We start from the raw sequence: 16018 nt of genomic DNA on the forward strand, positions 1-16018 counted from the left end.
AGGAGGGAGTTCAGTAACTTTCTTGCTCAGCTGTCCCACTTGTGCCTCCAAATTCCTAATGGAGGACCTTGTTTCAGTCATAAAACTTTGAGTGGTTTTGATTAGATCAGAGACCATGGTTGCTAAGTCAGAGTGGTTCTGCTTAGAATTCTCTGTATGTTGCTGAGAAGATGATGGAAAAGGCTTGCCATTGCTAAACCTGTTTCTTCCACCATTATTGTTGTTGAAACCTTGTTGAGGTCTCTCTTGATCCTTCCATGAGAAATTTGGGTGATTTCTTCATGAAGAATTATAGGTGTTTCCATAGGGTTCTCCCAGGTAATTCACCTCTTCCATTGAAGGGTTCTCAGGATCATAAGCTTCTTCCTCAGATGAAGCATCCTTAGTACTGCTTGGTGCATTTTGCATTCCAGACAGACTTTGAGAAATCAAATTGACTTGCTGAGTCAATATTTTATTCTGAGCCAATATGGCATTCAGAGTATCAATCTCAAGAACTCCTTTCTTCTGATTAGTCCCATTGTTCACAGGATTCCTTTCAGAAGTGTACATGAATTGGTTATTTGCAACCATTTCAATTAGCTCTTGAGCTTCTGTAGGCGTCTTCTTCAGATGAAGAGACCATCCAGCAGAGCTATCCAAAGACATCTTGGACAGTTCAGAGAGACCATCATAGAAAATACCTATGATGCTCCATTCAGAAAGCATGTCAGAAGGACATTTTCTGATTAATTGTTTGTATCTTTCCCAAGCTTCATAGAGGGATTCTCCATCCTTCTGTCTGAAGGTTTGGACTTCCACTCTAAGCTTACTCAATTTTTGAGGTGGAAAGAACTTTGCCAAGAAGGCATTGACTAGCTTTTCCCATGAGTCCAGGCTTTCTTTAGGTTGTGAGTCCAACCATGTCCTAGCTTTGTCTCTTACAGCAAAAGGGAATAGCATAAGTCTGTAGACCTCAGGGTCAACCCCATTAGTCTTGACAGTGTCACAGATTTGCAAGAATTCAGCTAAGAACTGATGAGGATCTTCCAATGGAAGTCCATGGAACTTGCAATTCTGTTGCATTAGAGAAACTAATTGAGGCTTAAGCTCAAAGTTGTTTGCTCCAATGGCAGGGATAGAGATGCTTCTCCCATAGAAGTCGGGAGTAGGTGCAGTAAAGTCACCCAGCACCTTCCTTGCATTGTTTGCATTGTTGTTGTTTTCGGCTGCCATGGTTTCTTCTTCTTTGAAGATTTCTGTTAGGTCCTCTTCAGAGAGTTGTGCCTTAGCTTCTCTTAGCTTTCGCTTCAAGGTCCTTTCAGGTTCAGGGTCAGCCTAAAAAAGAATGCCTTTGTCTTTGTTCCTGCTCATATGAAAGAGAAGAGAACAAGAAAATGTGGAATCCTCTATGTCACAGTATAGAGATTTCTTGAGGTGTCAGAGGAAAAGAAAAATAGAAGAAAGAGGTAGAAGAATTCGAACTTAGTGAGACAGAGTTCGAATTGTGCATTGAGGAGGAGTGGTACTCCACAAATAGAAGGATGCGAGAAGAGGGGAAGAGATTTTTCGAAAATTAACTAAAAGATTTTGAAAATATTTTGAAAGACTTTAATTGATTTTCGAAAACCAAGAGTGGGAAAGAAGTCAAGTAATTTTTGAAAAAGATTTTGAAATTAGAAATTAAAAAGATATGATTGAAAACTATTTTGAAAAAGATGTGATTAAAAGGATTTGATTGAAAAGTTATGGTTTTAAAAAGATATGATTGAGAAGATAGGATTTGAAAACAATTTTAAAAAGATTTGATTTTAAAATTAATGACTTGGCTAACAAGAAAAGATATGATTCAAACATTAAACCTTTCTCAACAGAAAAGGCAACATACTTAAAATGTTCAATCAAATCATTAATTGTTAGCAAGTATCTTTGAAAAAGGAAAGAAATTGATTTTGAAAAAGGTTTGATTGAAAAGATATGATTTAAAAAAAAATTTGATTTTGAAAAACTTTGAAAACTTGAAAAAAAATTGATTTGAAAACAAAATCTTCCCTCTTGTGCCATCCTGGCGTTAAACGCCCAGAATGGTGCACATTCTGGCGTTTAACGCCCAATGCACTACCTCTTTGGGCGTTAAACGCCCAACCAGGCACCCTGGCTGGCGTTTAAACGCCAGTCTGTCCTTCTTCACTGGGCGTTTTGAACGCCCAGCTTTTTCTGTGTAATTCCTCTGTTGCATGTTCTGAATCTTCAGTTCCCTGTACTATTGACTTGAAAATAGAACCAAGATTTAATTAAACAATTCATGCAAGACACCAAACTTAAAATTAGACACTAGACTCAAACAAGAAACATAAAATATTTTTGGTTTTTATGATTTTGTAAATTTTTTTGGTTTTTTTTTTTGAAAATTAAGTGGAACAGAAAAATAAAGATATCAAAATTCTTAATGAGAATTCCAGGAATCATGCAATGTTAGTCTAAAGCTTTAGTCTAAAGAAATTAGACATGGATAGTCAAGCTTCAGCAGGACATTGCATTCAAGAGCTAAATTGATGAGAATCAATCAGCTTTGGTGATGATAAGAGCATCACCTTGAAACACTAGAATTCATTCTTAAGAACTCTGAAGAAAAATACCTAATCTAAGCAACAAGATGAACCGTCAGTTGTCCATACACGAAACAATCCACGGCAACGGCGCCAAAAACTTGGTGCGCGAAATTGTGATCACTACAACTTCGCACAACTAACCAGCAAGTGCACTGGGTCGTCCAAGTAATAAACCTTACGCGAGTAAGGGTCGATCCCACGGAGATTGTTGGTATGAAGCAAGCTATGGTCACCTTGTAAATCTTAGTCAGGCAGACTCAAATGGGTATAGATGATGAATAAAACATAAAGATAAAGATAGAGATACTTATGTAATTCAATGGTGGGAATTTCAGATAAGCGTATGAAGATGCTTGGTCCCTTCCGTCTCTCTGCTTTCCTACTGTCTTCATCCAATCCTTCTTACTCCTTTCCATGGCAAGCTTATGCAAGGGTTTCACCGTTGTCAGTGGCTACCTCCCATCCTCTCAGTGGAAATGTTCAACGTACCCTGTCACGGCACGGCTATCCAGCTGTCGGTTCTCGATCGGGCCGGAATAAAATCCAGTGATTCTTTTGCGTCTGTCACTAACGCCCTGCCCTCAGGAGTTTGAAGCACGTCACAGTCCTTCAATCATTGAATCCTACTCAGAATACCACAGACAAGGTTAGACCTTCCGGATTCTCTTGAATGCCACCATCAGTTCTTGCCTATACCACGAAGACTCTGATCTCACGGAATGGCTGGCTCGTTTGTCAGGCGAGCGCTCGGTTGTCAGGCGATCAACCATGCATCGTGTATCAGGAATCCAAGAGATATTCACCCAATCTAAGGTAGAACGGAGGTGGTTGTCAGTCACACGTTCATAGGTGAGAATGATGATGAGTGTCACGGATCATCACATCCATCAAGTTGAAGAACAAGTGATATCTTAGAACAAGAACAAGCTGAATTGAATAGAAGAACTATAGTAATTGCATTAATACTCGAGGTACAGCAGAGCTCCACACCTTAATCTATGGTGTGTAGAAACTCCACCGTTGAAAATACATAAGAACAAGGTCTAGGCATGGCCGTGAGGCCAGCCCCCAAAATGATCTAAGAACTAGATGTCCAAAGATGAAAATACAATAGTAAAAGGTCCTACTTATAGAAAACTAGTAGCCTAAGGTTTACAAAGATGAGTAAATGACATAAAAATTCACTTCCGGGCCCACTTGGTGTGTGCTTGGGCTGAGCATTGAAGCATTTTCGTGTAGAGACTCTTCTTGGAGTTAAACGCCAGCTTTTGTGCCAGTTTGGGCGTTTAACTCCCACTTAGGTGCCAGTTCCGGCGTTTAACGCTGGGAATTCTGAAGGTGACTTTGAACGCCGGTTTGGGCCATCAAATCTTGGGCAAAGTATGAACTATCATATATTGCTGGAAAGCCCAGGATGTCTACTTTTCAACGCCGTTGAGATCGCGCCAATTGGGCTTCTGTAGCTCCAGAAAATCCACTTCGAGTGCAGGGAGGTCAGAATCCAACAGCATCTGCAGTCCTTTTCAGTCTCTGAATCAGATTTTTGCTCAGGTCCCTCAATTTCAGCCAGAAAATACCTGAAATCACAAAAAAACACACAAACTCATAGTAAAGTCCAGAAAAGTGATTTTTAACTAAAAAATAATAAAAATATACTAAAAACTAACTAGATCATACTAAAAACATACTAAAAACAATGCCAAAAAGCGTACAAATTATCCGCTCATCACAACACCAAACTTAAATCCACAAGCAACTGAAAATCAAATAAGATAAAAAGAAGAGAATATACTATAGACTCCAAATTATCAATGAAACTTAGCTCCAAATTAGATGAGCGGGACTAGTAGCTTTTTGCCTCCGAACAGTTTTGGCATCTCACTTTATCCTTTGAAATTCAGAATGATTGGCTTCTTTAGGAACTCAGAATCCAGATAGTGTTATTGATTATCCTAGTTAAGTATGGTGATTCTTGAACACAGTTACTTATTGAGTCTTGGCCGTGGCCCAAAGCACTCTGTCTTCCAGTATTACCACCGGATACATACATGCCACAGACACATAATTGGGTGAACCTTTTCAGACTGTGACTCAGCTTTGCTAAAGTCCCCAATTAGAGGTGTCCAGGGTTCTTAAGCACACTCTTTTTGCCTTGGATCACAATTTTATTTCTTTCTTTTTCTTTTTCTTTTTCTCCCTTTTTTTTTCGTTTTTTTTTGTATTCACTGCTTTTTCTTGCTTCAAGAATCATTTTTATGATTTTTCAGATCCTCAGTAACATGTCTCCTTTTTCATCATTCTTTCAAGAGCCAACAATTTTAACATTCATGAACAACAAATTCAAAAGACATATGCACTGTTCAAGCATACATTCAGAAAACAAAAAGTATTGTCACCACATCAAACTAATTAAGCTAGTTTTAAAGATGAATTCGAAATCCTGTACTTCTTGTTCTTTTGTGATTAAAACATTTTTCATTTAAGAAAGGTAATGGATTCATAGGACATTCATAACTTTAAGGCATAGACACTAAGACACTAATGATCATAGGACACAAACATAGATAAACATAAGCATGAAAAATTCGAAAAACAGGAAAATAAAGAACAAGGAAATTAAAGAATGGGTCCACCTTAGTGATGGCGGCTTGTTCTTCCTCTTGAAGATCTTATGGAGTGCTTGAGCTCCTCAATGTGTCTTTCTTGCCTTTGTTGTTCTTCTCTAATTTCATGGAGGAGAATGGAGTGTTCTTGGTGCTCCACCCTTAGTTGTCCCATGTTGGAACTCAGTTCTCCTAGGGAGGTGTTGATTTGCTCCCAATAGTTTTGTGGAGAAAAGTGCATCCCTTGAGATGTCTTAGGGATTTCATGACGAGTGGGGTCTCTTGTTTGCTCCATCCTTTTCTTAGTGATGGGCTTGTCCTCATCAATGAGGATGTCTCCTTCTATGTTGAACCGGCCTCCTTCTTGAGTTTTTCTTCCATTGAGCGCCCTCTTTATAAATGTTTATGAGGACTTGGTCCAACCTTTGATCAAAGTTGACCCTTTTTGAGTTTGAAAGGGACCTCAGGGATCACCTTCTTCATGGCCACAACTTCATAAAAGTGGTCTTGATGCACCCTTGAGATGAATCTCTCCATCTTCCATGACTCGGAGGTGAAAGCTTTTGCCTTCCCTTTCCTCTTTCTAGAGGTTTATCCGGCCTTGGATGCCATAAATGGTTATGGAAAAACAAAAAGCAATGCTTTTACCACACCAAACTTAAAAGGTTTGCTCGTCCTCGAGCAAAAGAAGAAAGAAGAGAGTAGAAGAAGAAGAAATGAGGAAGAAGGGAATGGCTTTGTGTTTGGCCAAAGAGGGGGAGAAGTGGTGTTTAAGTTGTGTGAATGGGTGAAGAAGAGAGAGAGTGGTGGGGTAGGTGGGGATCCTGTGGGGTCCACAGATCCTGAGGTGTCAAGGAAAAGTCATCCCTGCACCAAATGGCATGCAAAAATGCGTTTTGAGCCAATTCTGGCGTTAAACGCCGGGCTGGTGCCCATTTCTGGCGTTTAACGCCAGGTTCTTGCCCTTTCCTGGCGTTTAACGCCAGTCTGGTGCCCCTTTCTGGCGTTAAACGCCCAGAATGGTGCCAGACTGGGCGTTAAACGCCCATCTGCTAGCCTCACTGGCGTTTAAACGCCAGTAGGTTCTTCCTCCAGGGTGTGCTGTTTTTCTTCCTGTTTTTCATTTTGTTTTTGCTTTTTTAATTGATTTTGTGACTTCTCATGATCATCAACCTATAGAAAACATAAAATAACACAAAAAATAGATAAAATATAACATTGGGTTGCCTCCCAACAAGCGCTTCTTTAATGTCAGTAGCTTGACAGTGGGCTCTCATGGAGCCTCACATTTTCTCAGAGCAATGTTGGAACCTCCCAACACCAAACTTAGAGTTTGAATGTGGGGGTTCAACACCAAACTTAGAGTTTGGTTGTGGCCTCCCAACACCAAACTTAGAGTTTGACTGTGGGGGCTCTGTTTGACTCTGAGTTGAGAGAAGCTCTTCATGCTTCCTCTCCATGGTGACAGAGGGATATCCTTGAGCCTTAAACACAAAGGATTCTTCATTCACTTGAATGATCAGTTCACCTCCATCAACATCAATCACATCCTTTGCTGTGGCTAGGAAGGGTCTGCCAAGGATGATGGATTCATCCATGCACTTCCCAGTCTCTAGGACTATGAAATCAGCAGGGATGTAATGGTCTTCAATCTTCACCAGAACATCCTCTACAAGTCCATAAGCTTGTTTTCTTGAATTGTCTGCCATCTCTAGTGAGATTCTTGCAGCTTGCACCTCAAAGATCCCTAGCTTCTCCATTACAGAGAGAGGCATGAGGTTTACACTTGACCCTAAGTCACACAGGGCCTTCTTGAAGGTCATGGTGCCTATGGTACAAGGTATTGAAAACTTCCCAGGATCTTGTCTCTTTTGAGGTAATTTCTGCCTAGACAAGTCTTCCAATTCTTTGGTGAGCAAAGGAGGTTCGTTCTCCCAAGTCTCATTTCCAAATAACTTGTCATTAAGCTTCATGATTGCTCCAAGGTATTTAGCAACTTGCTCTTCAGTGACATACTCATCCTCTTCAGAGGAGGAATACTCATCAGAGCTCATGAATGGCAGAAGTAAGTCCAATGGAATCTCTATGGTCTCATTTTGAGCCTCAGATTCCCATGGTTCCTCATTGGGGAACTCAGTGGAGGCTAGTGCACGCCCATTGAGGTCTTCCTCAGTGGCGTTCACTTCCTCTCCTTCCTCTCCAAATTTGGCCATGTTGATGGCCTTGCACTCTCCTTTTGGATTTTCTTCTGTATTGCTTGGAAGAGTACTAGGAGGGAGTTCAGTAACTTTCTTGCTCAGCTGTCCCACTTGTGCCTCCAAATTCCTAATGGAGGACCTTGTTTCAGTCATAAAACTTTGAGTGGTTTTGATTAGATCAGAGACCATGGTTGCTAAGTCAGAGTGGTTCTGCTTAGAATTCTCTGTCTGTTGCTGAGAAGATGATGGAAAAGGCTTGCCATTGCTAAACCTGTTTCTTCCACCATTATTGTTGTTGAAACCTTGTTGAGGTCTCTCTTGATCCTTCCATGAGAAATTTGGGTGATTTCTTCATGAAGAATTATAGGTGTTTCCATAGGGTTCTCCTAGGTAATTCACCTCTTCCATTGAAGGGTTCTCAGGATCATAAGCTTCTTCCTCAGATGAAGCATCCTTAGTACTGCTTGGTGCATTTTGCATTCCAGACAGACTTTGAGAAATCAAATTGACTTGCTGAGTCAATATTTTATTCTGAGCCAATATGGCATTCAGAGTATCAATCTCAAGAACTCCTTTCTTCTGATTAGTCCCATTGTTCACAGGATTCCTTTCAGAAGTGTACATGAATTGGTTATTTGCAACCATTTCAATTAGCTCTTGAGCTTCTGTAGGCGTCTTCTTCAGATGAAGAGACCATCCAGCAGAGCTATCCAAAGACATCTTGGACAGTTCAGAGAGACCATCATAGAAAATACCTATGATGCTCCATTCAGAAAGCATGTCAGAAGGACATTTTCTGATTAATTGTTTGTATCTTTCCCAAGCTTCATAGAGGGATTCTCCATCCTTCTGTCTGAAGGTTTGGACTTCCACTCTAAGCTTACTCAATTTTTGAGGTGGAAAGAACTTTGCCAAGAAGGCATTGACTAGCTTTTCCCATGAGTCCAGGCTTTCTTTAGGTTGTGAGTCCAACCATGTCCTAGCTCTGTCTCTTACAGCAAAAGGGAATAGCATAAGTCTGTAGACCTCAGGGTCAACCCCATTAGTCTTGACAGTGTCACAGATTTGCAAGAATTCAGCTAAGAACTGATGAGGATCTTCCAATGGAAGTCCATGGAACTTGCAATTCTGTTGCATTAGAGAAACTAATTGAGGCTTAAGCTCAAAGTTATTTGCTCCAATGGCAGGGATAGAGATGCTTCTCCCATAGAAGTCGGGAGTAGGTGCAGTAAAGTCACCCAGCACCTTCCTTGCATTGTTTGCATTGTTGTTGTTTTCGGCTGCCATGGTTTCTTCTTCTTTGAAGATTTCTGTTAGGTCCTCTTCAGAGAGTTGTGCCTTAGCTTCTCTTAGCTTTCGCTTCAAGGTCCTTTCAGGTTCAGGGTCAGCCTCAAAAAGAATGCCTTTGTCTTTGTTCCTGCTCATATGAAAGAGAAGAGAACAAGAAAATGTGGAATCCTCTATGTCACAGTATAGAGATTCCTTGAGGTGTCAGAGGAAAAGAAAAATAGAAGAAAGAGGTAGAAGAATTCGAACTTAGTGAGACAGAGTTCGAATTGTGCATTGAGGAGGAGTGGTACTCCACAAATAGAAGGATGTGAGAAGAGGGGAAGAGATTTTTCGAAAATTAACTAAAAGATTTTGAAAATATTTTGAAAGACTTTAATTGATTTTCGAAAACCAAGAGTGGGAAAGAAGTCAAGTAATTTTTGAAAAAGATTTTGAAATTAGAAATTAAAAAGATATGATTGAAAACTATTTTGAAAAAGATGTGATTAAAAGGATTTGATTGAAAAGTTATGGTTTTAAAAAGATATGATTGAGAAGATAGGATTTGAAAACAATTTTAAAAGATTTGATTTTAAATTAATGACTTGGCTAACAAGAAAAGATATGATTCAAACATTAAACCTTTCTCAACAGAAAAGGCAACATACTTAAAATGTTCAATCAAATCATTAATTGTTAGCAAGTATCTTTGAAAAAGGAAAGAAATTGATTTTGAAAAGGTTTGATTGAAAAGATATGATTTAAAAAAAATTTGATTTTGAAAAACTTGAAAACTTGAAAAAAATTGATTTGAAAACAAAATCTTCCCTCTTGTGCCATCCTGGCGTTAAACGCCCAGAATGGTGCACATTCTGGCGTTTAACGCCCAATGCACTACCTCTTTGGGCGTTAAACGCCCAACCAGGCACCCTGGCTGGCGTTTAAACGCCAGTCTGTCCTTCTTCACTGGGCGTTTTGAACGCCCAGCTTTTTCTGTGTAATTCCTCTGTTGCATGTTCTGAATCTTCAGTTCCCTGTACTATTGACTTGAAAATAGAACCAAGATTTAATTAAACAATTCATGCAAGACACCAAACTTAAATTAGACACTAGACTCAAACAGAAACATAAAATATTTTTGGTTTTTATGATTTTGTAAATTTTTTTGGTTTTTTTTTTTGAAAATTAAGTGGAACAGAAAAATAAAGGTATCAAAATTCTTAATGAGAATTCCAGGAATCATGCAATGTTAGTCTAAAGCTTTAGTCTAAAGAAATTAGACATGGATAGTCAAGCTTCAGCAGGACATTGCATTCAAGAGCTAAATTGATGAGAATCAATCAGCTTTGGTGATGATAAGAACATCACCTTGAAACACTAGAATTCATTCTTAAGAACTCTGAAGAAAAATACCTAATCTAAGCAACAAGATGAACCGTCAGTTGTCCATACACGAAACAATTCATGGCAACGGCGCCAAAAACTTGGTGCGCGAAATTGTGATCACTACAACTTCGCACAACTAACCAGCAAGTGCACTGGGTCGTCCAAGTAATAAACCTTACGCGAGTAAGGGTCGATCCCACGGAGATTGTTGGTATGAAGCAAGCTATGGTCACCTTGTAAATCTTAGTCAGGCAGACTCAAATGGGTATAGATGATGAATAAAACATAAAGATAAAGATAGAGATACTTATGTAATTCAATGGTGGGAATTTCAGATAAGCGTATGAAGATGCTTGGTCCCTTCCGTCTCTCTGCTTTCCTACTGTCTTCATCCAATCCTTCTTACTCCTTTCCATGGCAAGCTTATGCAAGGGTTTCACCGTTGTCAGTGGCTACCTCCCATCCTCTCAGTGGAAATGTTCAACGCACCCTGTCACGGCACGGCTATCCAGCTGTCGGTTCTCGATCGGGCCGGAATAAAATCCAGTGATTCTTTTGCGTCTGTCACTAACGCCCCGCCCTCAGGAGTTTGAAGCACGTCACAGTCATTCAATCATTGAATCCTACTCAGAATACCACAGACAAGGTTAGACCTTCTGGATTCTCTTGAATGCCACCATCAGTTCTTGCCTATACCACGAAGACTCTGATCTCACAGAATGGCTGGCTCGTTTGTCAGGCGAGCGCTCGGTTGTCAGGCGATCAACCATGCATCGTGTATCAGGAATCCAAGAGATATTCACCCAATCTAAGGTAGAACGGAGGTGGTTGTCAGTCACACGTTCATAGGTGAGAATGATGATGAGTGTCACGGATCATCACATCCATCAAGTTGAAGAACAAGTGATATCTTGGAACAAGAACAAGCTGAATTGAATAGAAGAACTATAGTAATTGCATTAATACTCGAGGTACAGCAGAGCTCCACACCTTAATCTATGGTGTGTAAAAACTCCACCGTTGAAAATACATAAGAACAAGGTCTAGGCATGGCCGTGAGGCCAGCCCCCAAAATGATCTAAGAACTAGATGTCCAAAGATGAAAATACAATAGTAAAAGGTCCTACTTATAGAAAACTAGTAGCCTAAGGTTTACAAAGATGAGTAAATGACATAAAAATTCACTTCCGGGCCCACTTGGTGTGTGCTTGGGCTGAGCATTGAAGCATTTTCGTGTAGAGACTCTTCTTGGAGTTAAACGCCAGCTTTTGTGCCAGTTTGGGCGTTTAACTCCCACTTAGGTGCCAGTTCCGGCGTTTAACGCTGGGAATTCTGAAGGTGAATTTGAACGCCGGTTTGGGCCATCAAATCTTGGGCAAAGTATGGACTATCATATATTGCTGGAAAGCCCAGGATGTCTACTTTCCAACGCCGTTGAGAGCGCGCCAATTGGGCTTCTGTAGCTCCAGAAAATCCACTTCGAGTGCAGGGAGGTCAGAATCCAACAGCATCTGCAGTCCTTTTTAGTCTCTGAATCAGATTTTTGCTCAGGTCCCTCAATTTCAACCAGAAAATACCTGAAATCACAAAAAAACACACAAACTCATAGTAAAGTCCAGAAAAGTGATTTTTAACTAAAAAATAATAAAAATATACTAAAAACTAACTAGATCATACTAAAAACATACTAAAAACAATGCCAAAAAGCGTACAAATTATCCGCTCATCACAACACCAAACTTAAATTGTTGCTTGTCCTCAAGCAACTGAAAATCAAATAAGATAAAAAGAAGAGAATATACTATAGACTCCAAATTATCAATGAAACTTAGCTCCAAATTAGATGAGCGGGACTAGTAGCTTTTTGCCTCCGAACAGTTTTGGCATCTCACTTTATCCTTTGAAATTCAGAATGATTGGCTTCTTTAGGAACTCAGAATCCAGATAGTGTTATTGATTCTCCTAGTTAAGTATGATGATTCTTGAACACAGTTACTTATTGAGTCTTGGTCGTGGCCCAAAGCACTCTGTCTTCCAGTATTACCACCGGATACAAACATGCCACAGACACATAATTGGGTGAACCTTTTCAGATTGTGACTCAGCTTTGCTAAAGTCCCCAATTAGAGGTGTCCAGGGTTCTTAAGCACACTCTTTTTGCCTTGGATCACAATTTTATTTCTTTCTTTTTCTTTTTCTTTTTCTCCCCTTTTTTTTTGTTTTTTTTTGTATTCACTGCTTTTTCTTACTTCAAGAATCATTTTTATGATTTTTCAGATCCTCAGTAACATGTCTCCTTTTTCATCATTCTTTCAAGAGCCAACAATTTTAACATTCATGAACAACAAATTCAAAAGACATATGCACTGTTCAAGCATACATTCAGAAAACAAAAAGTATTGTCACCACATCAAACTAATTAAGCTAGTTTTAAAGATGAATTCGAAATCCTGTACTTCTTGTTCTTTTGTGATTAAAACATTTTTCATTTAAGAAAGGTAATGGATTCATAGGACATTCATAACTTTAAGGCATAGACACTAAGACACTAATGATCATAGGACACAAACATAGATAAACATAAGCATGAAAAATTCGAAAAACAGGAAAATAAAGAACAAGGAGATTAAAGAATGGGTCCACCTTAGTGATGGCGGCTTGTTCTTCCTCTTGAAGATCTTATGGAGTGCTTGAGCACCTCAATGTGTCTTCCTTGCCTTTGTTGTTCTTCTCTAATTTCATGGAGGAGAATGGAGTGTTCTTGGTGCTCCACCCTTAGTTGTCCCATGTTGGAACTCAGTTCTCCTAGGGAGGTGTTGATTTGCTCCCAATAGTTTTGTGGAGGAAAGTGCATCCCTTGAGATGTCTTAGGGATTTCATGACGAGTGGGGTCTTTTGTTTGCTCCATCCTTTTCTTAGTGATGGGCTTGTCCTCATCAATGAGGATGTCTCCTTCTATGTTGAACCGGCCTCCTTCTTGAGTTTTTCTTCCATTGAGCGCCCTCTTTATAAATGTTTATGAGGACTTGGTCCAACCTTTGATCAAAGTTGACCCTTTTTGAGTTTGAAAGGGACCTCAGGGATCACCTTCTTCATGGCCACAACTTCATAGAAGTGGTCTTGATGCACCCTTGAGATGAATCTCTCCATCTTCCATGACTCGGAGGTGAAAGCTTTTGCCTTCCCTTTCCTCTTTCTAGAGGTTTCTCCGGCCTTGGATGCCATAAATGGTTATGGAAAAACAAAAAGCAATGCTTTTACCACACCAAACTTAAAAGGTTTACTCGTCCTCGAGCAAAAGAAGAAAGAAGAGAGTAGAAGAAGAAGAAATGAGGAAGAAGGGAATGGCTTTGTGTTTGGCCAAAGAGGGGGAGAAGTGGTGTTTAAGTTGTGTGAATGGGTGAAGAAGAGAGAGAGTGGTGGGGTAGGTGGGGATCCTGTGGGGTCCACAGATCCTGAGGTGTCAAGGAAAAGTCATCCCTGCACCAAATGGCATGCAAAAATGCGTTTTGAGCCAATTCTGGCGTTAAACGCCAGGCTGGTGCCCATTTCTGGCGTTTAACGCCAGGTTCTTGCCCTTTCCTGGCGTTTAACGCCAGTCTGGTGCCCCTTTCTGGCGTTAAACGCCCAGAATGGTGCCAGACTGGGCGTTAAACGCCCATCTGCTAGCCTCACTGGCGTTTAAACGCCAGTAGGTTCTTCCTCCAGGGTGTGCTGTTTTTCTTCCTGTTTTTCATTTTGTTTTTGCTTTTTCAATTGATTTTGTGACTTCTCATGATCATCAACCTATAGAAAACATAAAATAACACAAAAAAAATAGATAAAATATAACATTGGGTTGCCTCCCAACAAGCGCTTCTTTAATGTCAGTAGCTTGACAGTGGGCTCTCATGGAGCCTCACATTTTCTCAGAGCAATGTTGGAACCTCCCAACACCAAACTTAGAGTTTGAATGTGGGGGTTCAACACCAAACTTAGAGTTTGGTTGTGGCCTCCCAACACCAAACTTAGAGTTTGACTGTGGGGGCTCTGTTTGACTCTGAGTTGAGAGAAGCTCTTCATGCTTCCTCTCCATGGTGACAGAGGGATATCCTTGAGCCTTAAACACAAAGGATTCTTCATTCACTTGAATGATCAGTTCACCTCCATCAACATCAATCACAGCCTTTGCTGTGGCTAGGAAGGGTCTGCCAAGGATGATGGATTCATCCATGCACTTCCCAGTCTCTAGGACTATGAAATCAGCAGGGATGTAATGGTCTTCAATCTTCACCAGAACATCCTCTACAAGTCCATAAGCTTGTTTTCTTGAATTGTCTGCCATCTCTAGTGAGATTCTTGCAGCTTGCACCTCAAAGATCCCTAGCTTCTCCATTACAGAGAGAGGCATGAAGTTTACACTTGACCCTAAGTCACACAGAGCCTTCTTGAAGGTCATGGTGCCTATGGTACAAGGTATTGAAAACTTCCCAGGATCTTGTCTCTTTTGAGGTAATTTCTGCCTAGACAAGTCTTCCAATTCTTTGGTGAGCAAAGGAGGTTCGTTCTCCCAAGTCTCATTTCCAAATAACTTGTCATTTAGCTTCATGATTGCTCCAAGGTATTTAGCAACTTGCTCTTCAGTGACATACTCATCCTCTTCAGAGGAGGAATACTCATCAGAGCTCATGAATGGCAGAAGTAAGTCCAATGGAATCTCTATGGTCTCATTTTGAGCCTCAGATTCCCGTGGTTCCTCATTGGGGAACTCAGTGGAGGCTAGTGCACGCCCATTGAGGTCTTCCTCAGTGGCGTTCACTTCCTCTCCTTCCTCTCCAAATTTGGCCATGTTGATGGCCTTGCACTCTCCTTTTGGATTTTCTTCTGTATTGCTTGGAAGAGTACTAGGAGGGAGTTCAGTAACTTTCTTGCTCAGCTGTCCCACTTGTGCCTCCAATTCCTAATGGAGGACCTTGTTTCAGTCATAAAACTTTGAGTGGTTTTGATTAGATCAGAGACCATGGTTGCTAAGTCAGAGTGGTTCTGCTTAGAATTCTCTGTCTGTTGCTGAGAAGATGATGGAAAAGGCTTGCCATTGCTAAACCTGTTTCTTCCACCATTATTGTTGTTGAAACCTTGTTGAGGTCTCTCTTGATCCTTCCATGAGAAATTTGGGTGATTTCTTCATGAAGAATTATAGGTGTTTCCATAGGGTTCTCCCAGGTAATTCACCTCTTCCATTGAAGGGTTCTCAGGATCATAAGCTTCTTCCTCAGATGAAGCATCCTTAGTACTGCTTGGTGCATTTTGCATTCCAGACAGACTTTGAGAAATCAAATTGACTTGCTGAGTCAATATTTTATTCTGAGCCAATATGGCATTCAGAGTATCAATCTCAAGAACTCCTTTCTTTTGATTAGTCCCATTGTTCACAGGATTCCTTTCAGAAGTGTACATGAATTGGTTATTTGCAACCATTTCAATTAGCTCTTGAGCTTCTGTAGGCATCTTCTTCAGATGAAGAGACCATCCAGCAGAGCTATCCAAAGACATCTTGGACAGTTCAGAGAGACCATCATAGAAAATACCTATGATGCTCCATTCAGAAAGCATGTCAGAAGGACATTTTCTGATTAATTGTTTGTATCTTTCCCAAGCTTCATAGAGGGATTCTCCATCCTTCTGTCTGAAGGTTTGGACTTCCACTCTAAGCTTACTCAATTTTTGAGGTGGAAAGAACTTTGCCAAGAAGGCATTGACTAGCTTTTCCCATGAGTCCAGGCTTTCTTTAGGTTGTGAGTCCAACCATGTCCTAGCTCTGTCTCTTACAGCAAAAGGGAATAGCATAAGTCTGTAGACCTCAGGGTCAACCCCATTAGTCTTGACAGTGTCACAGATTTGCAAGAATTCAGCTAAGAACTGATGAGGATCTTCCAATGGAAGTCCATGGAACTTGCAATTCTGTTGCATTAGAGAAACTAATTGAGGCTTA

The 16018-nt window shown here is 40.4% G+C and overlaps 3 non-coding genes across 3 annotated transcripts; all 3 read left to right on the top strand.

Annotated features, from left to right (window-relative positions):
* Positions 1-702: 702 nt before the first annotated feature.
* Positions 703-810, top strand: LOC130953694 (small nucleolar RNA R71). Its single transcript, XR_009075856.1, has one exon. It is a non-coding gene; the product is annotated as a small nucleolar RNA R71 (small nucleolar RNA).
* Positions 811-8166: 7356 nt separating this feature from the next.
* LOC130953696 (small nucleolar RNA R71) lies at positions 8167-8274 on the top strand. The gene has a single exon (XR_009075857.1). It is a non-coding gene; the product is annotated as a small nucleolar RNA R71 (small nucleolar RNA).
* Positions 8275-15633: 7359 nt separating this feature from the next.
* LOC130953697 (small nucleolar RNA R71) lies at positions 15634-15741 on the top strand. Its single transcript, XR_009075858.1, has one exon. It is a non-coding gene; the product is annotated as a small nucleolar RNA R71 (small nucleolar RNA).
* The last annotated feature ends 277 nt before the right edge of the window (positions 15742-16018 follow it).

The sequence above is a fragment of the Arachis stenosperma genome, chromosome 9, assembly GCF_014773155.1.
Source record: "Arachis stenosperma cultivar V10309 chromosome 9, arast.V10309.gnm1.PFL2, whole genome shotgun sequence".
NCBI lineage: Eukaryota > Viridiplantae > Streptophyta > Magnoliopsida > Fabales > Fabaceae > Arachis > Arachis stenosperma.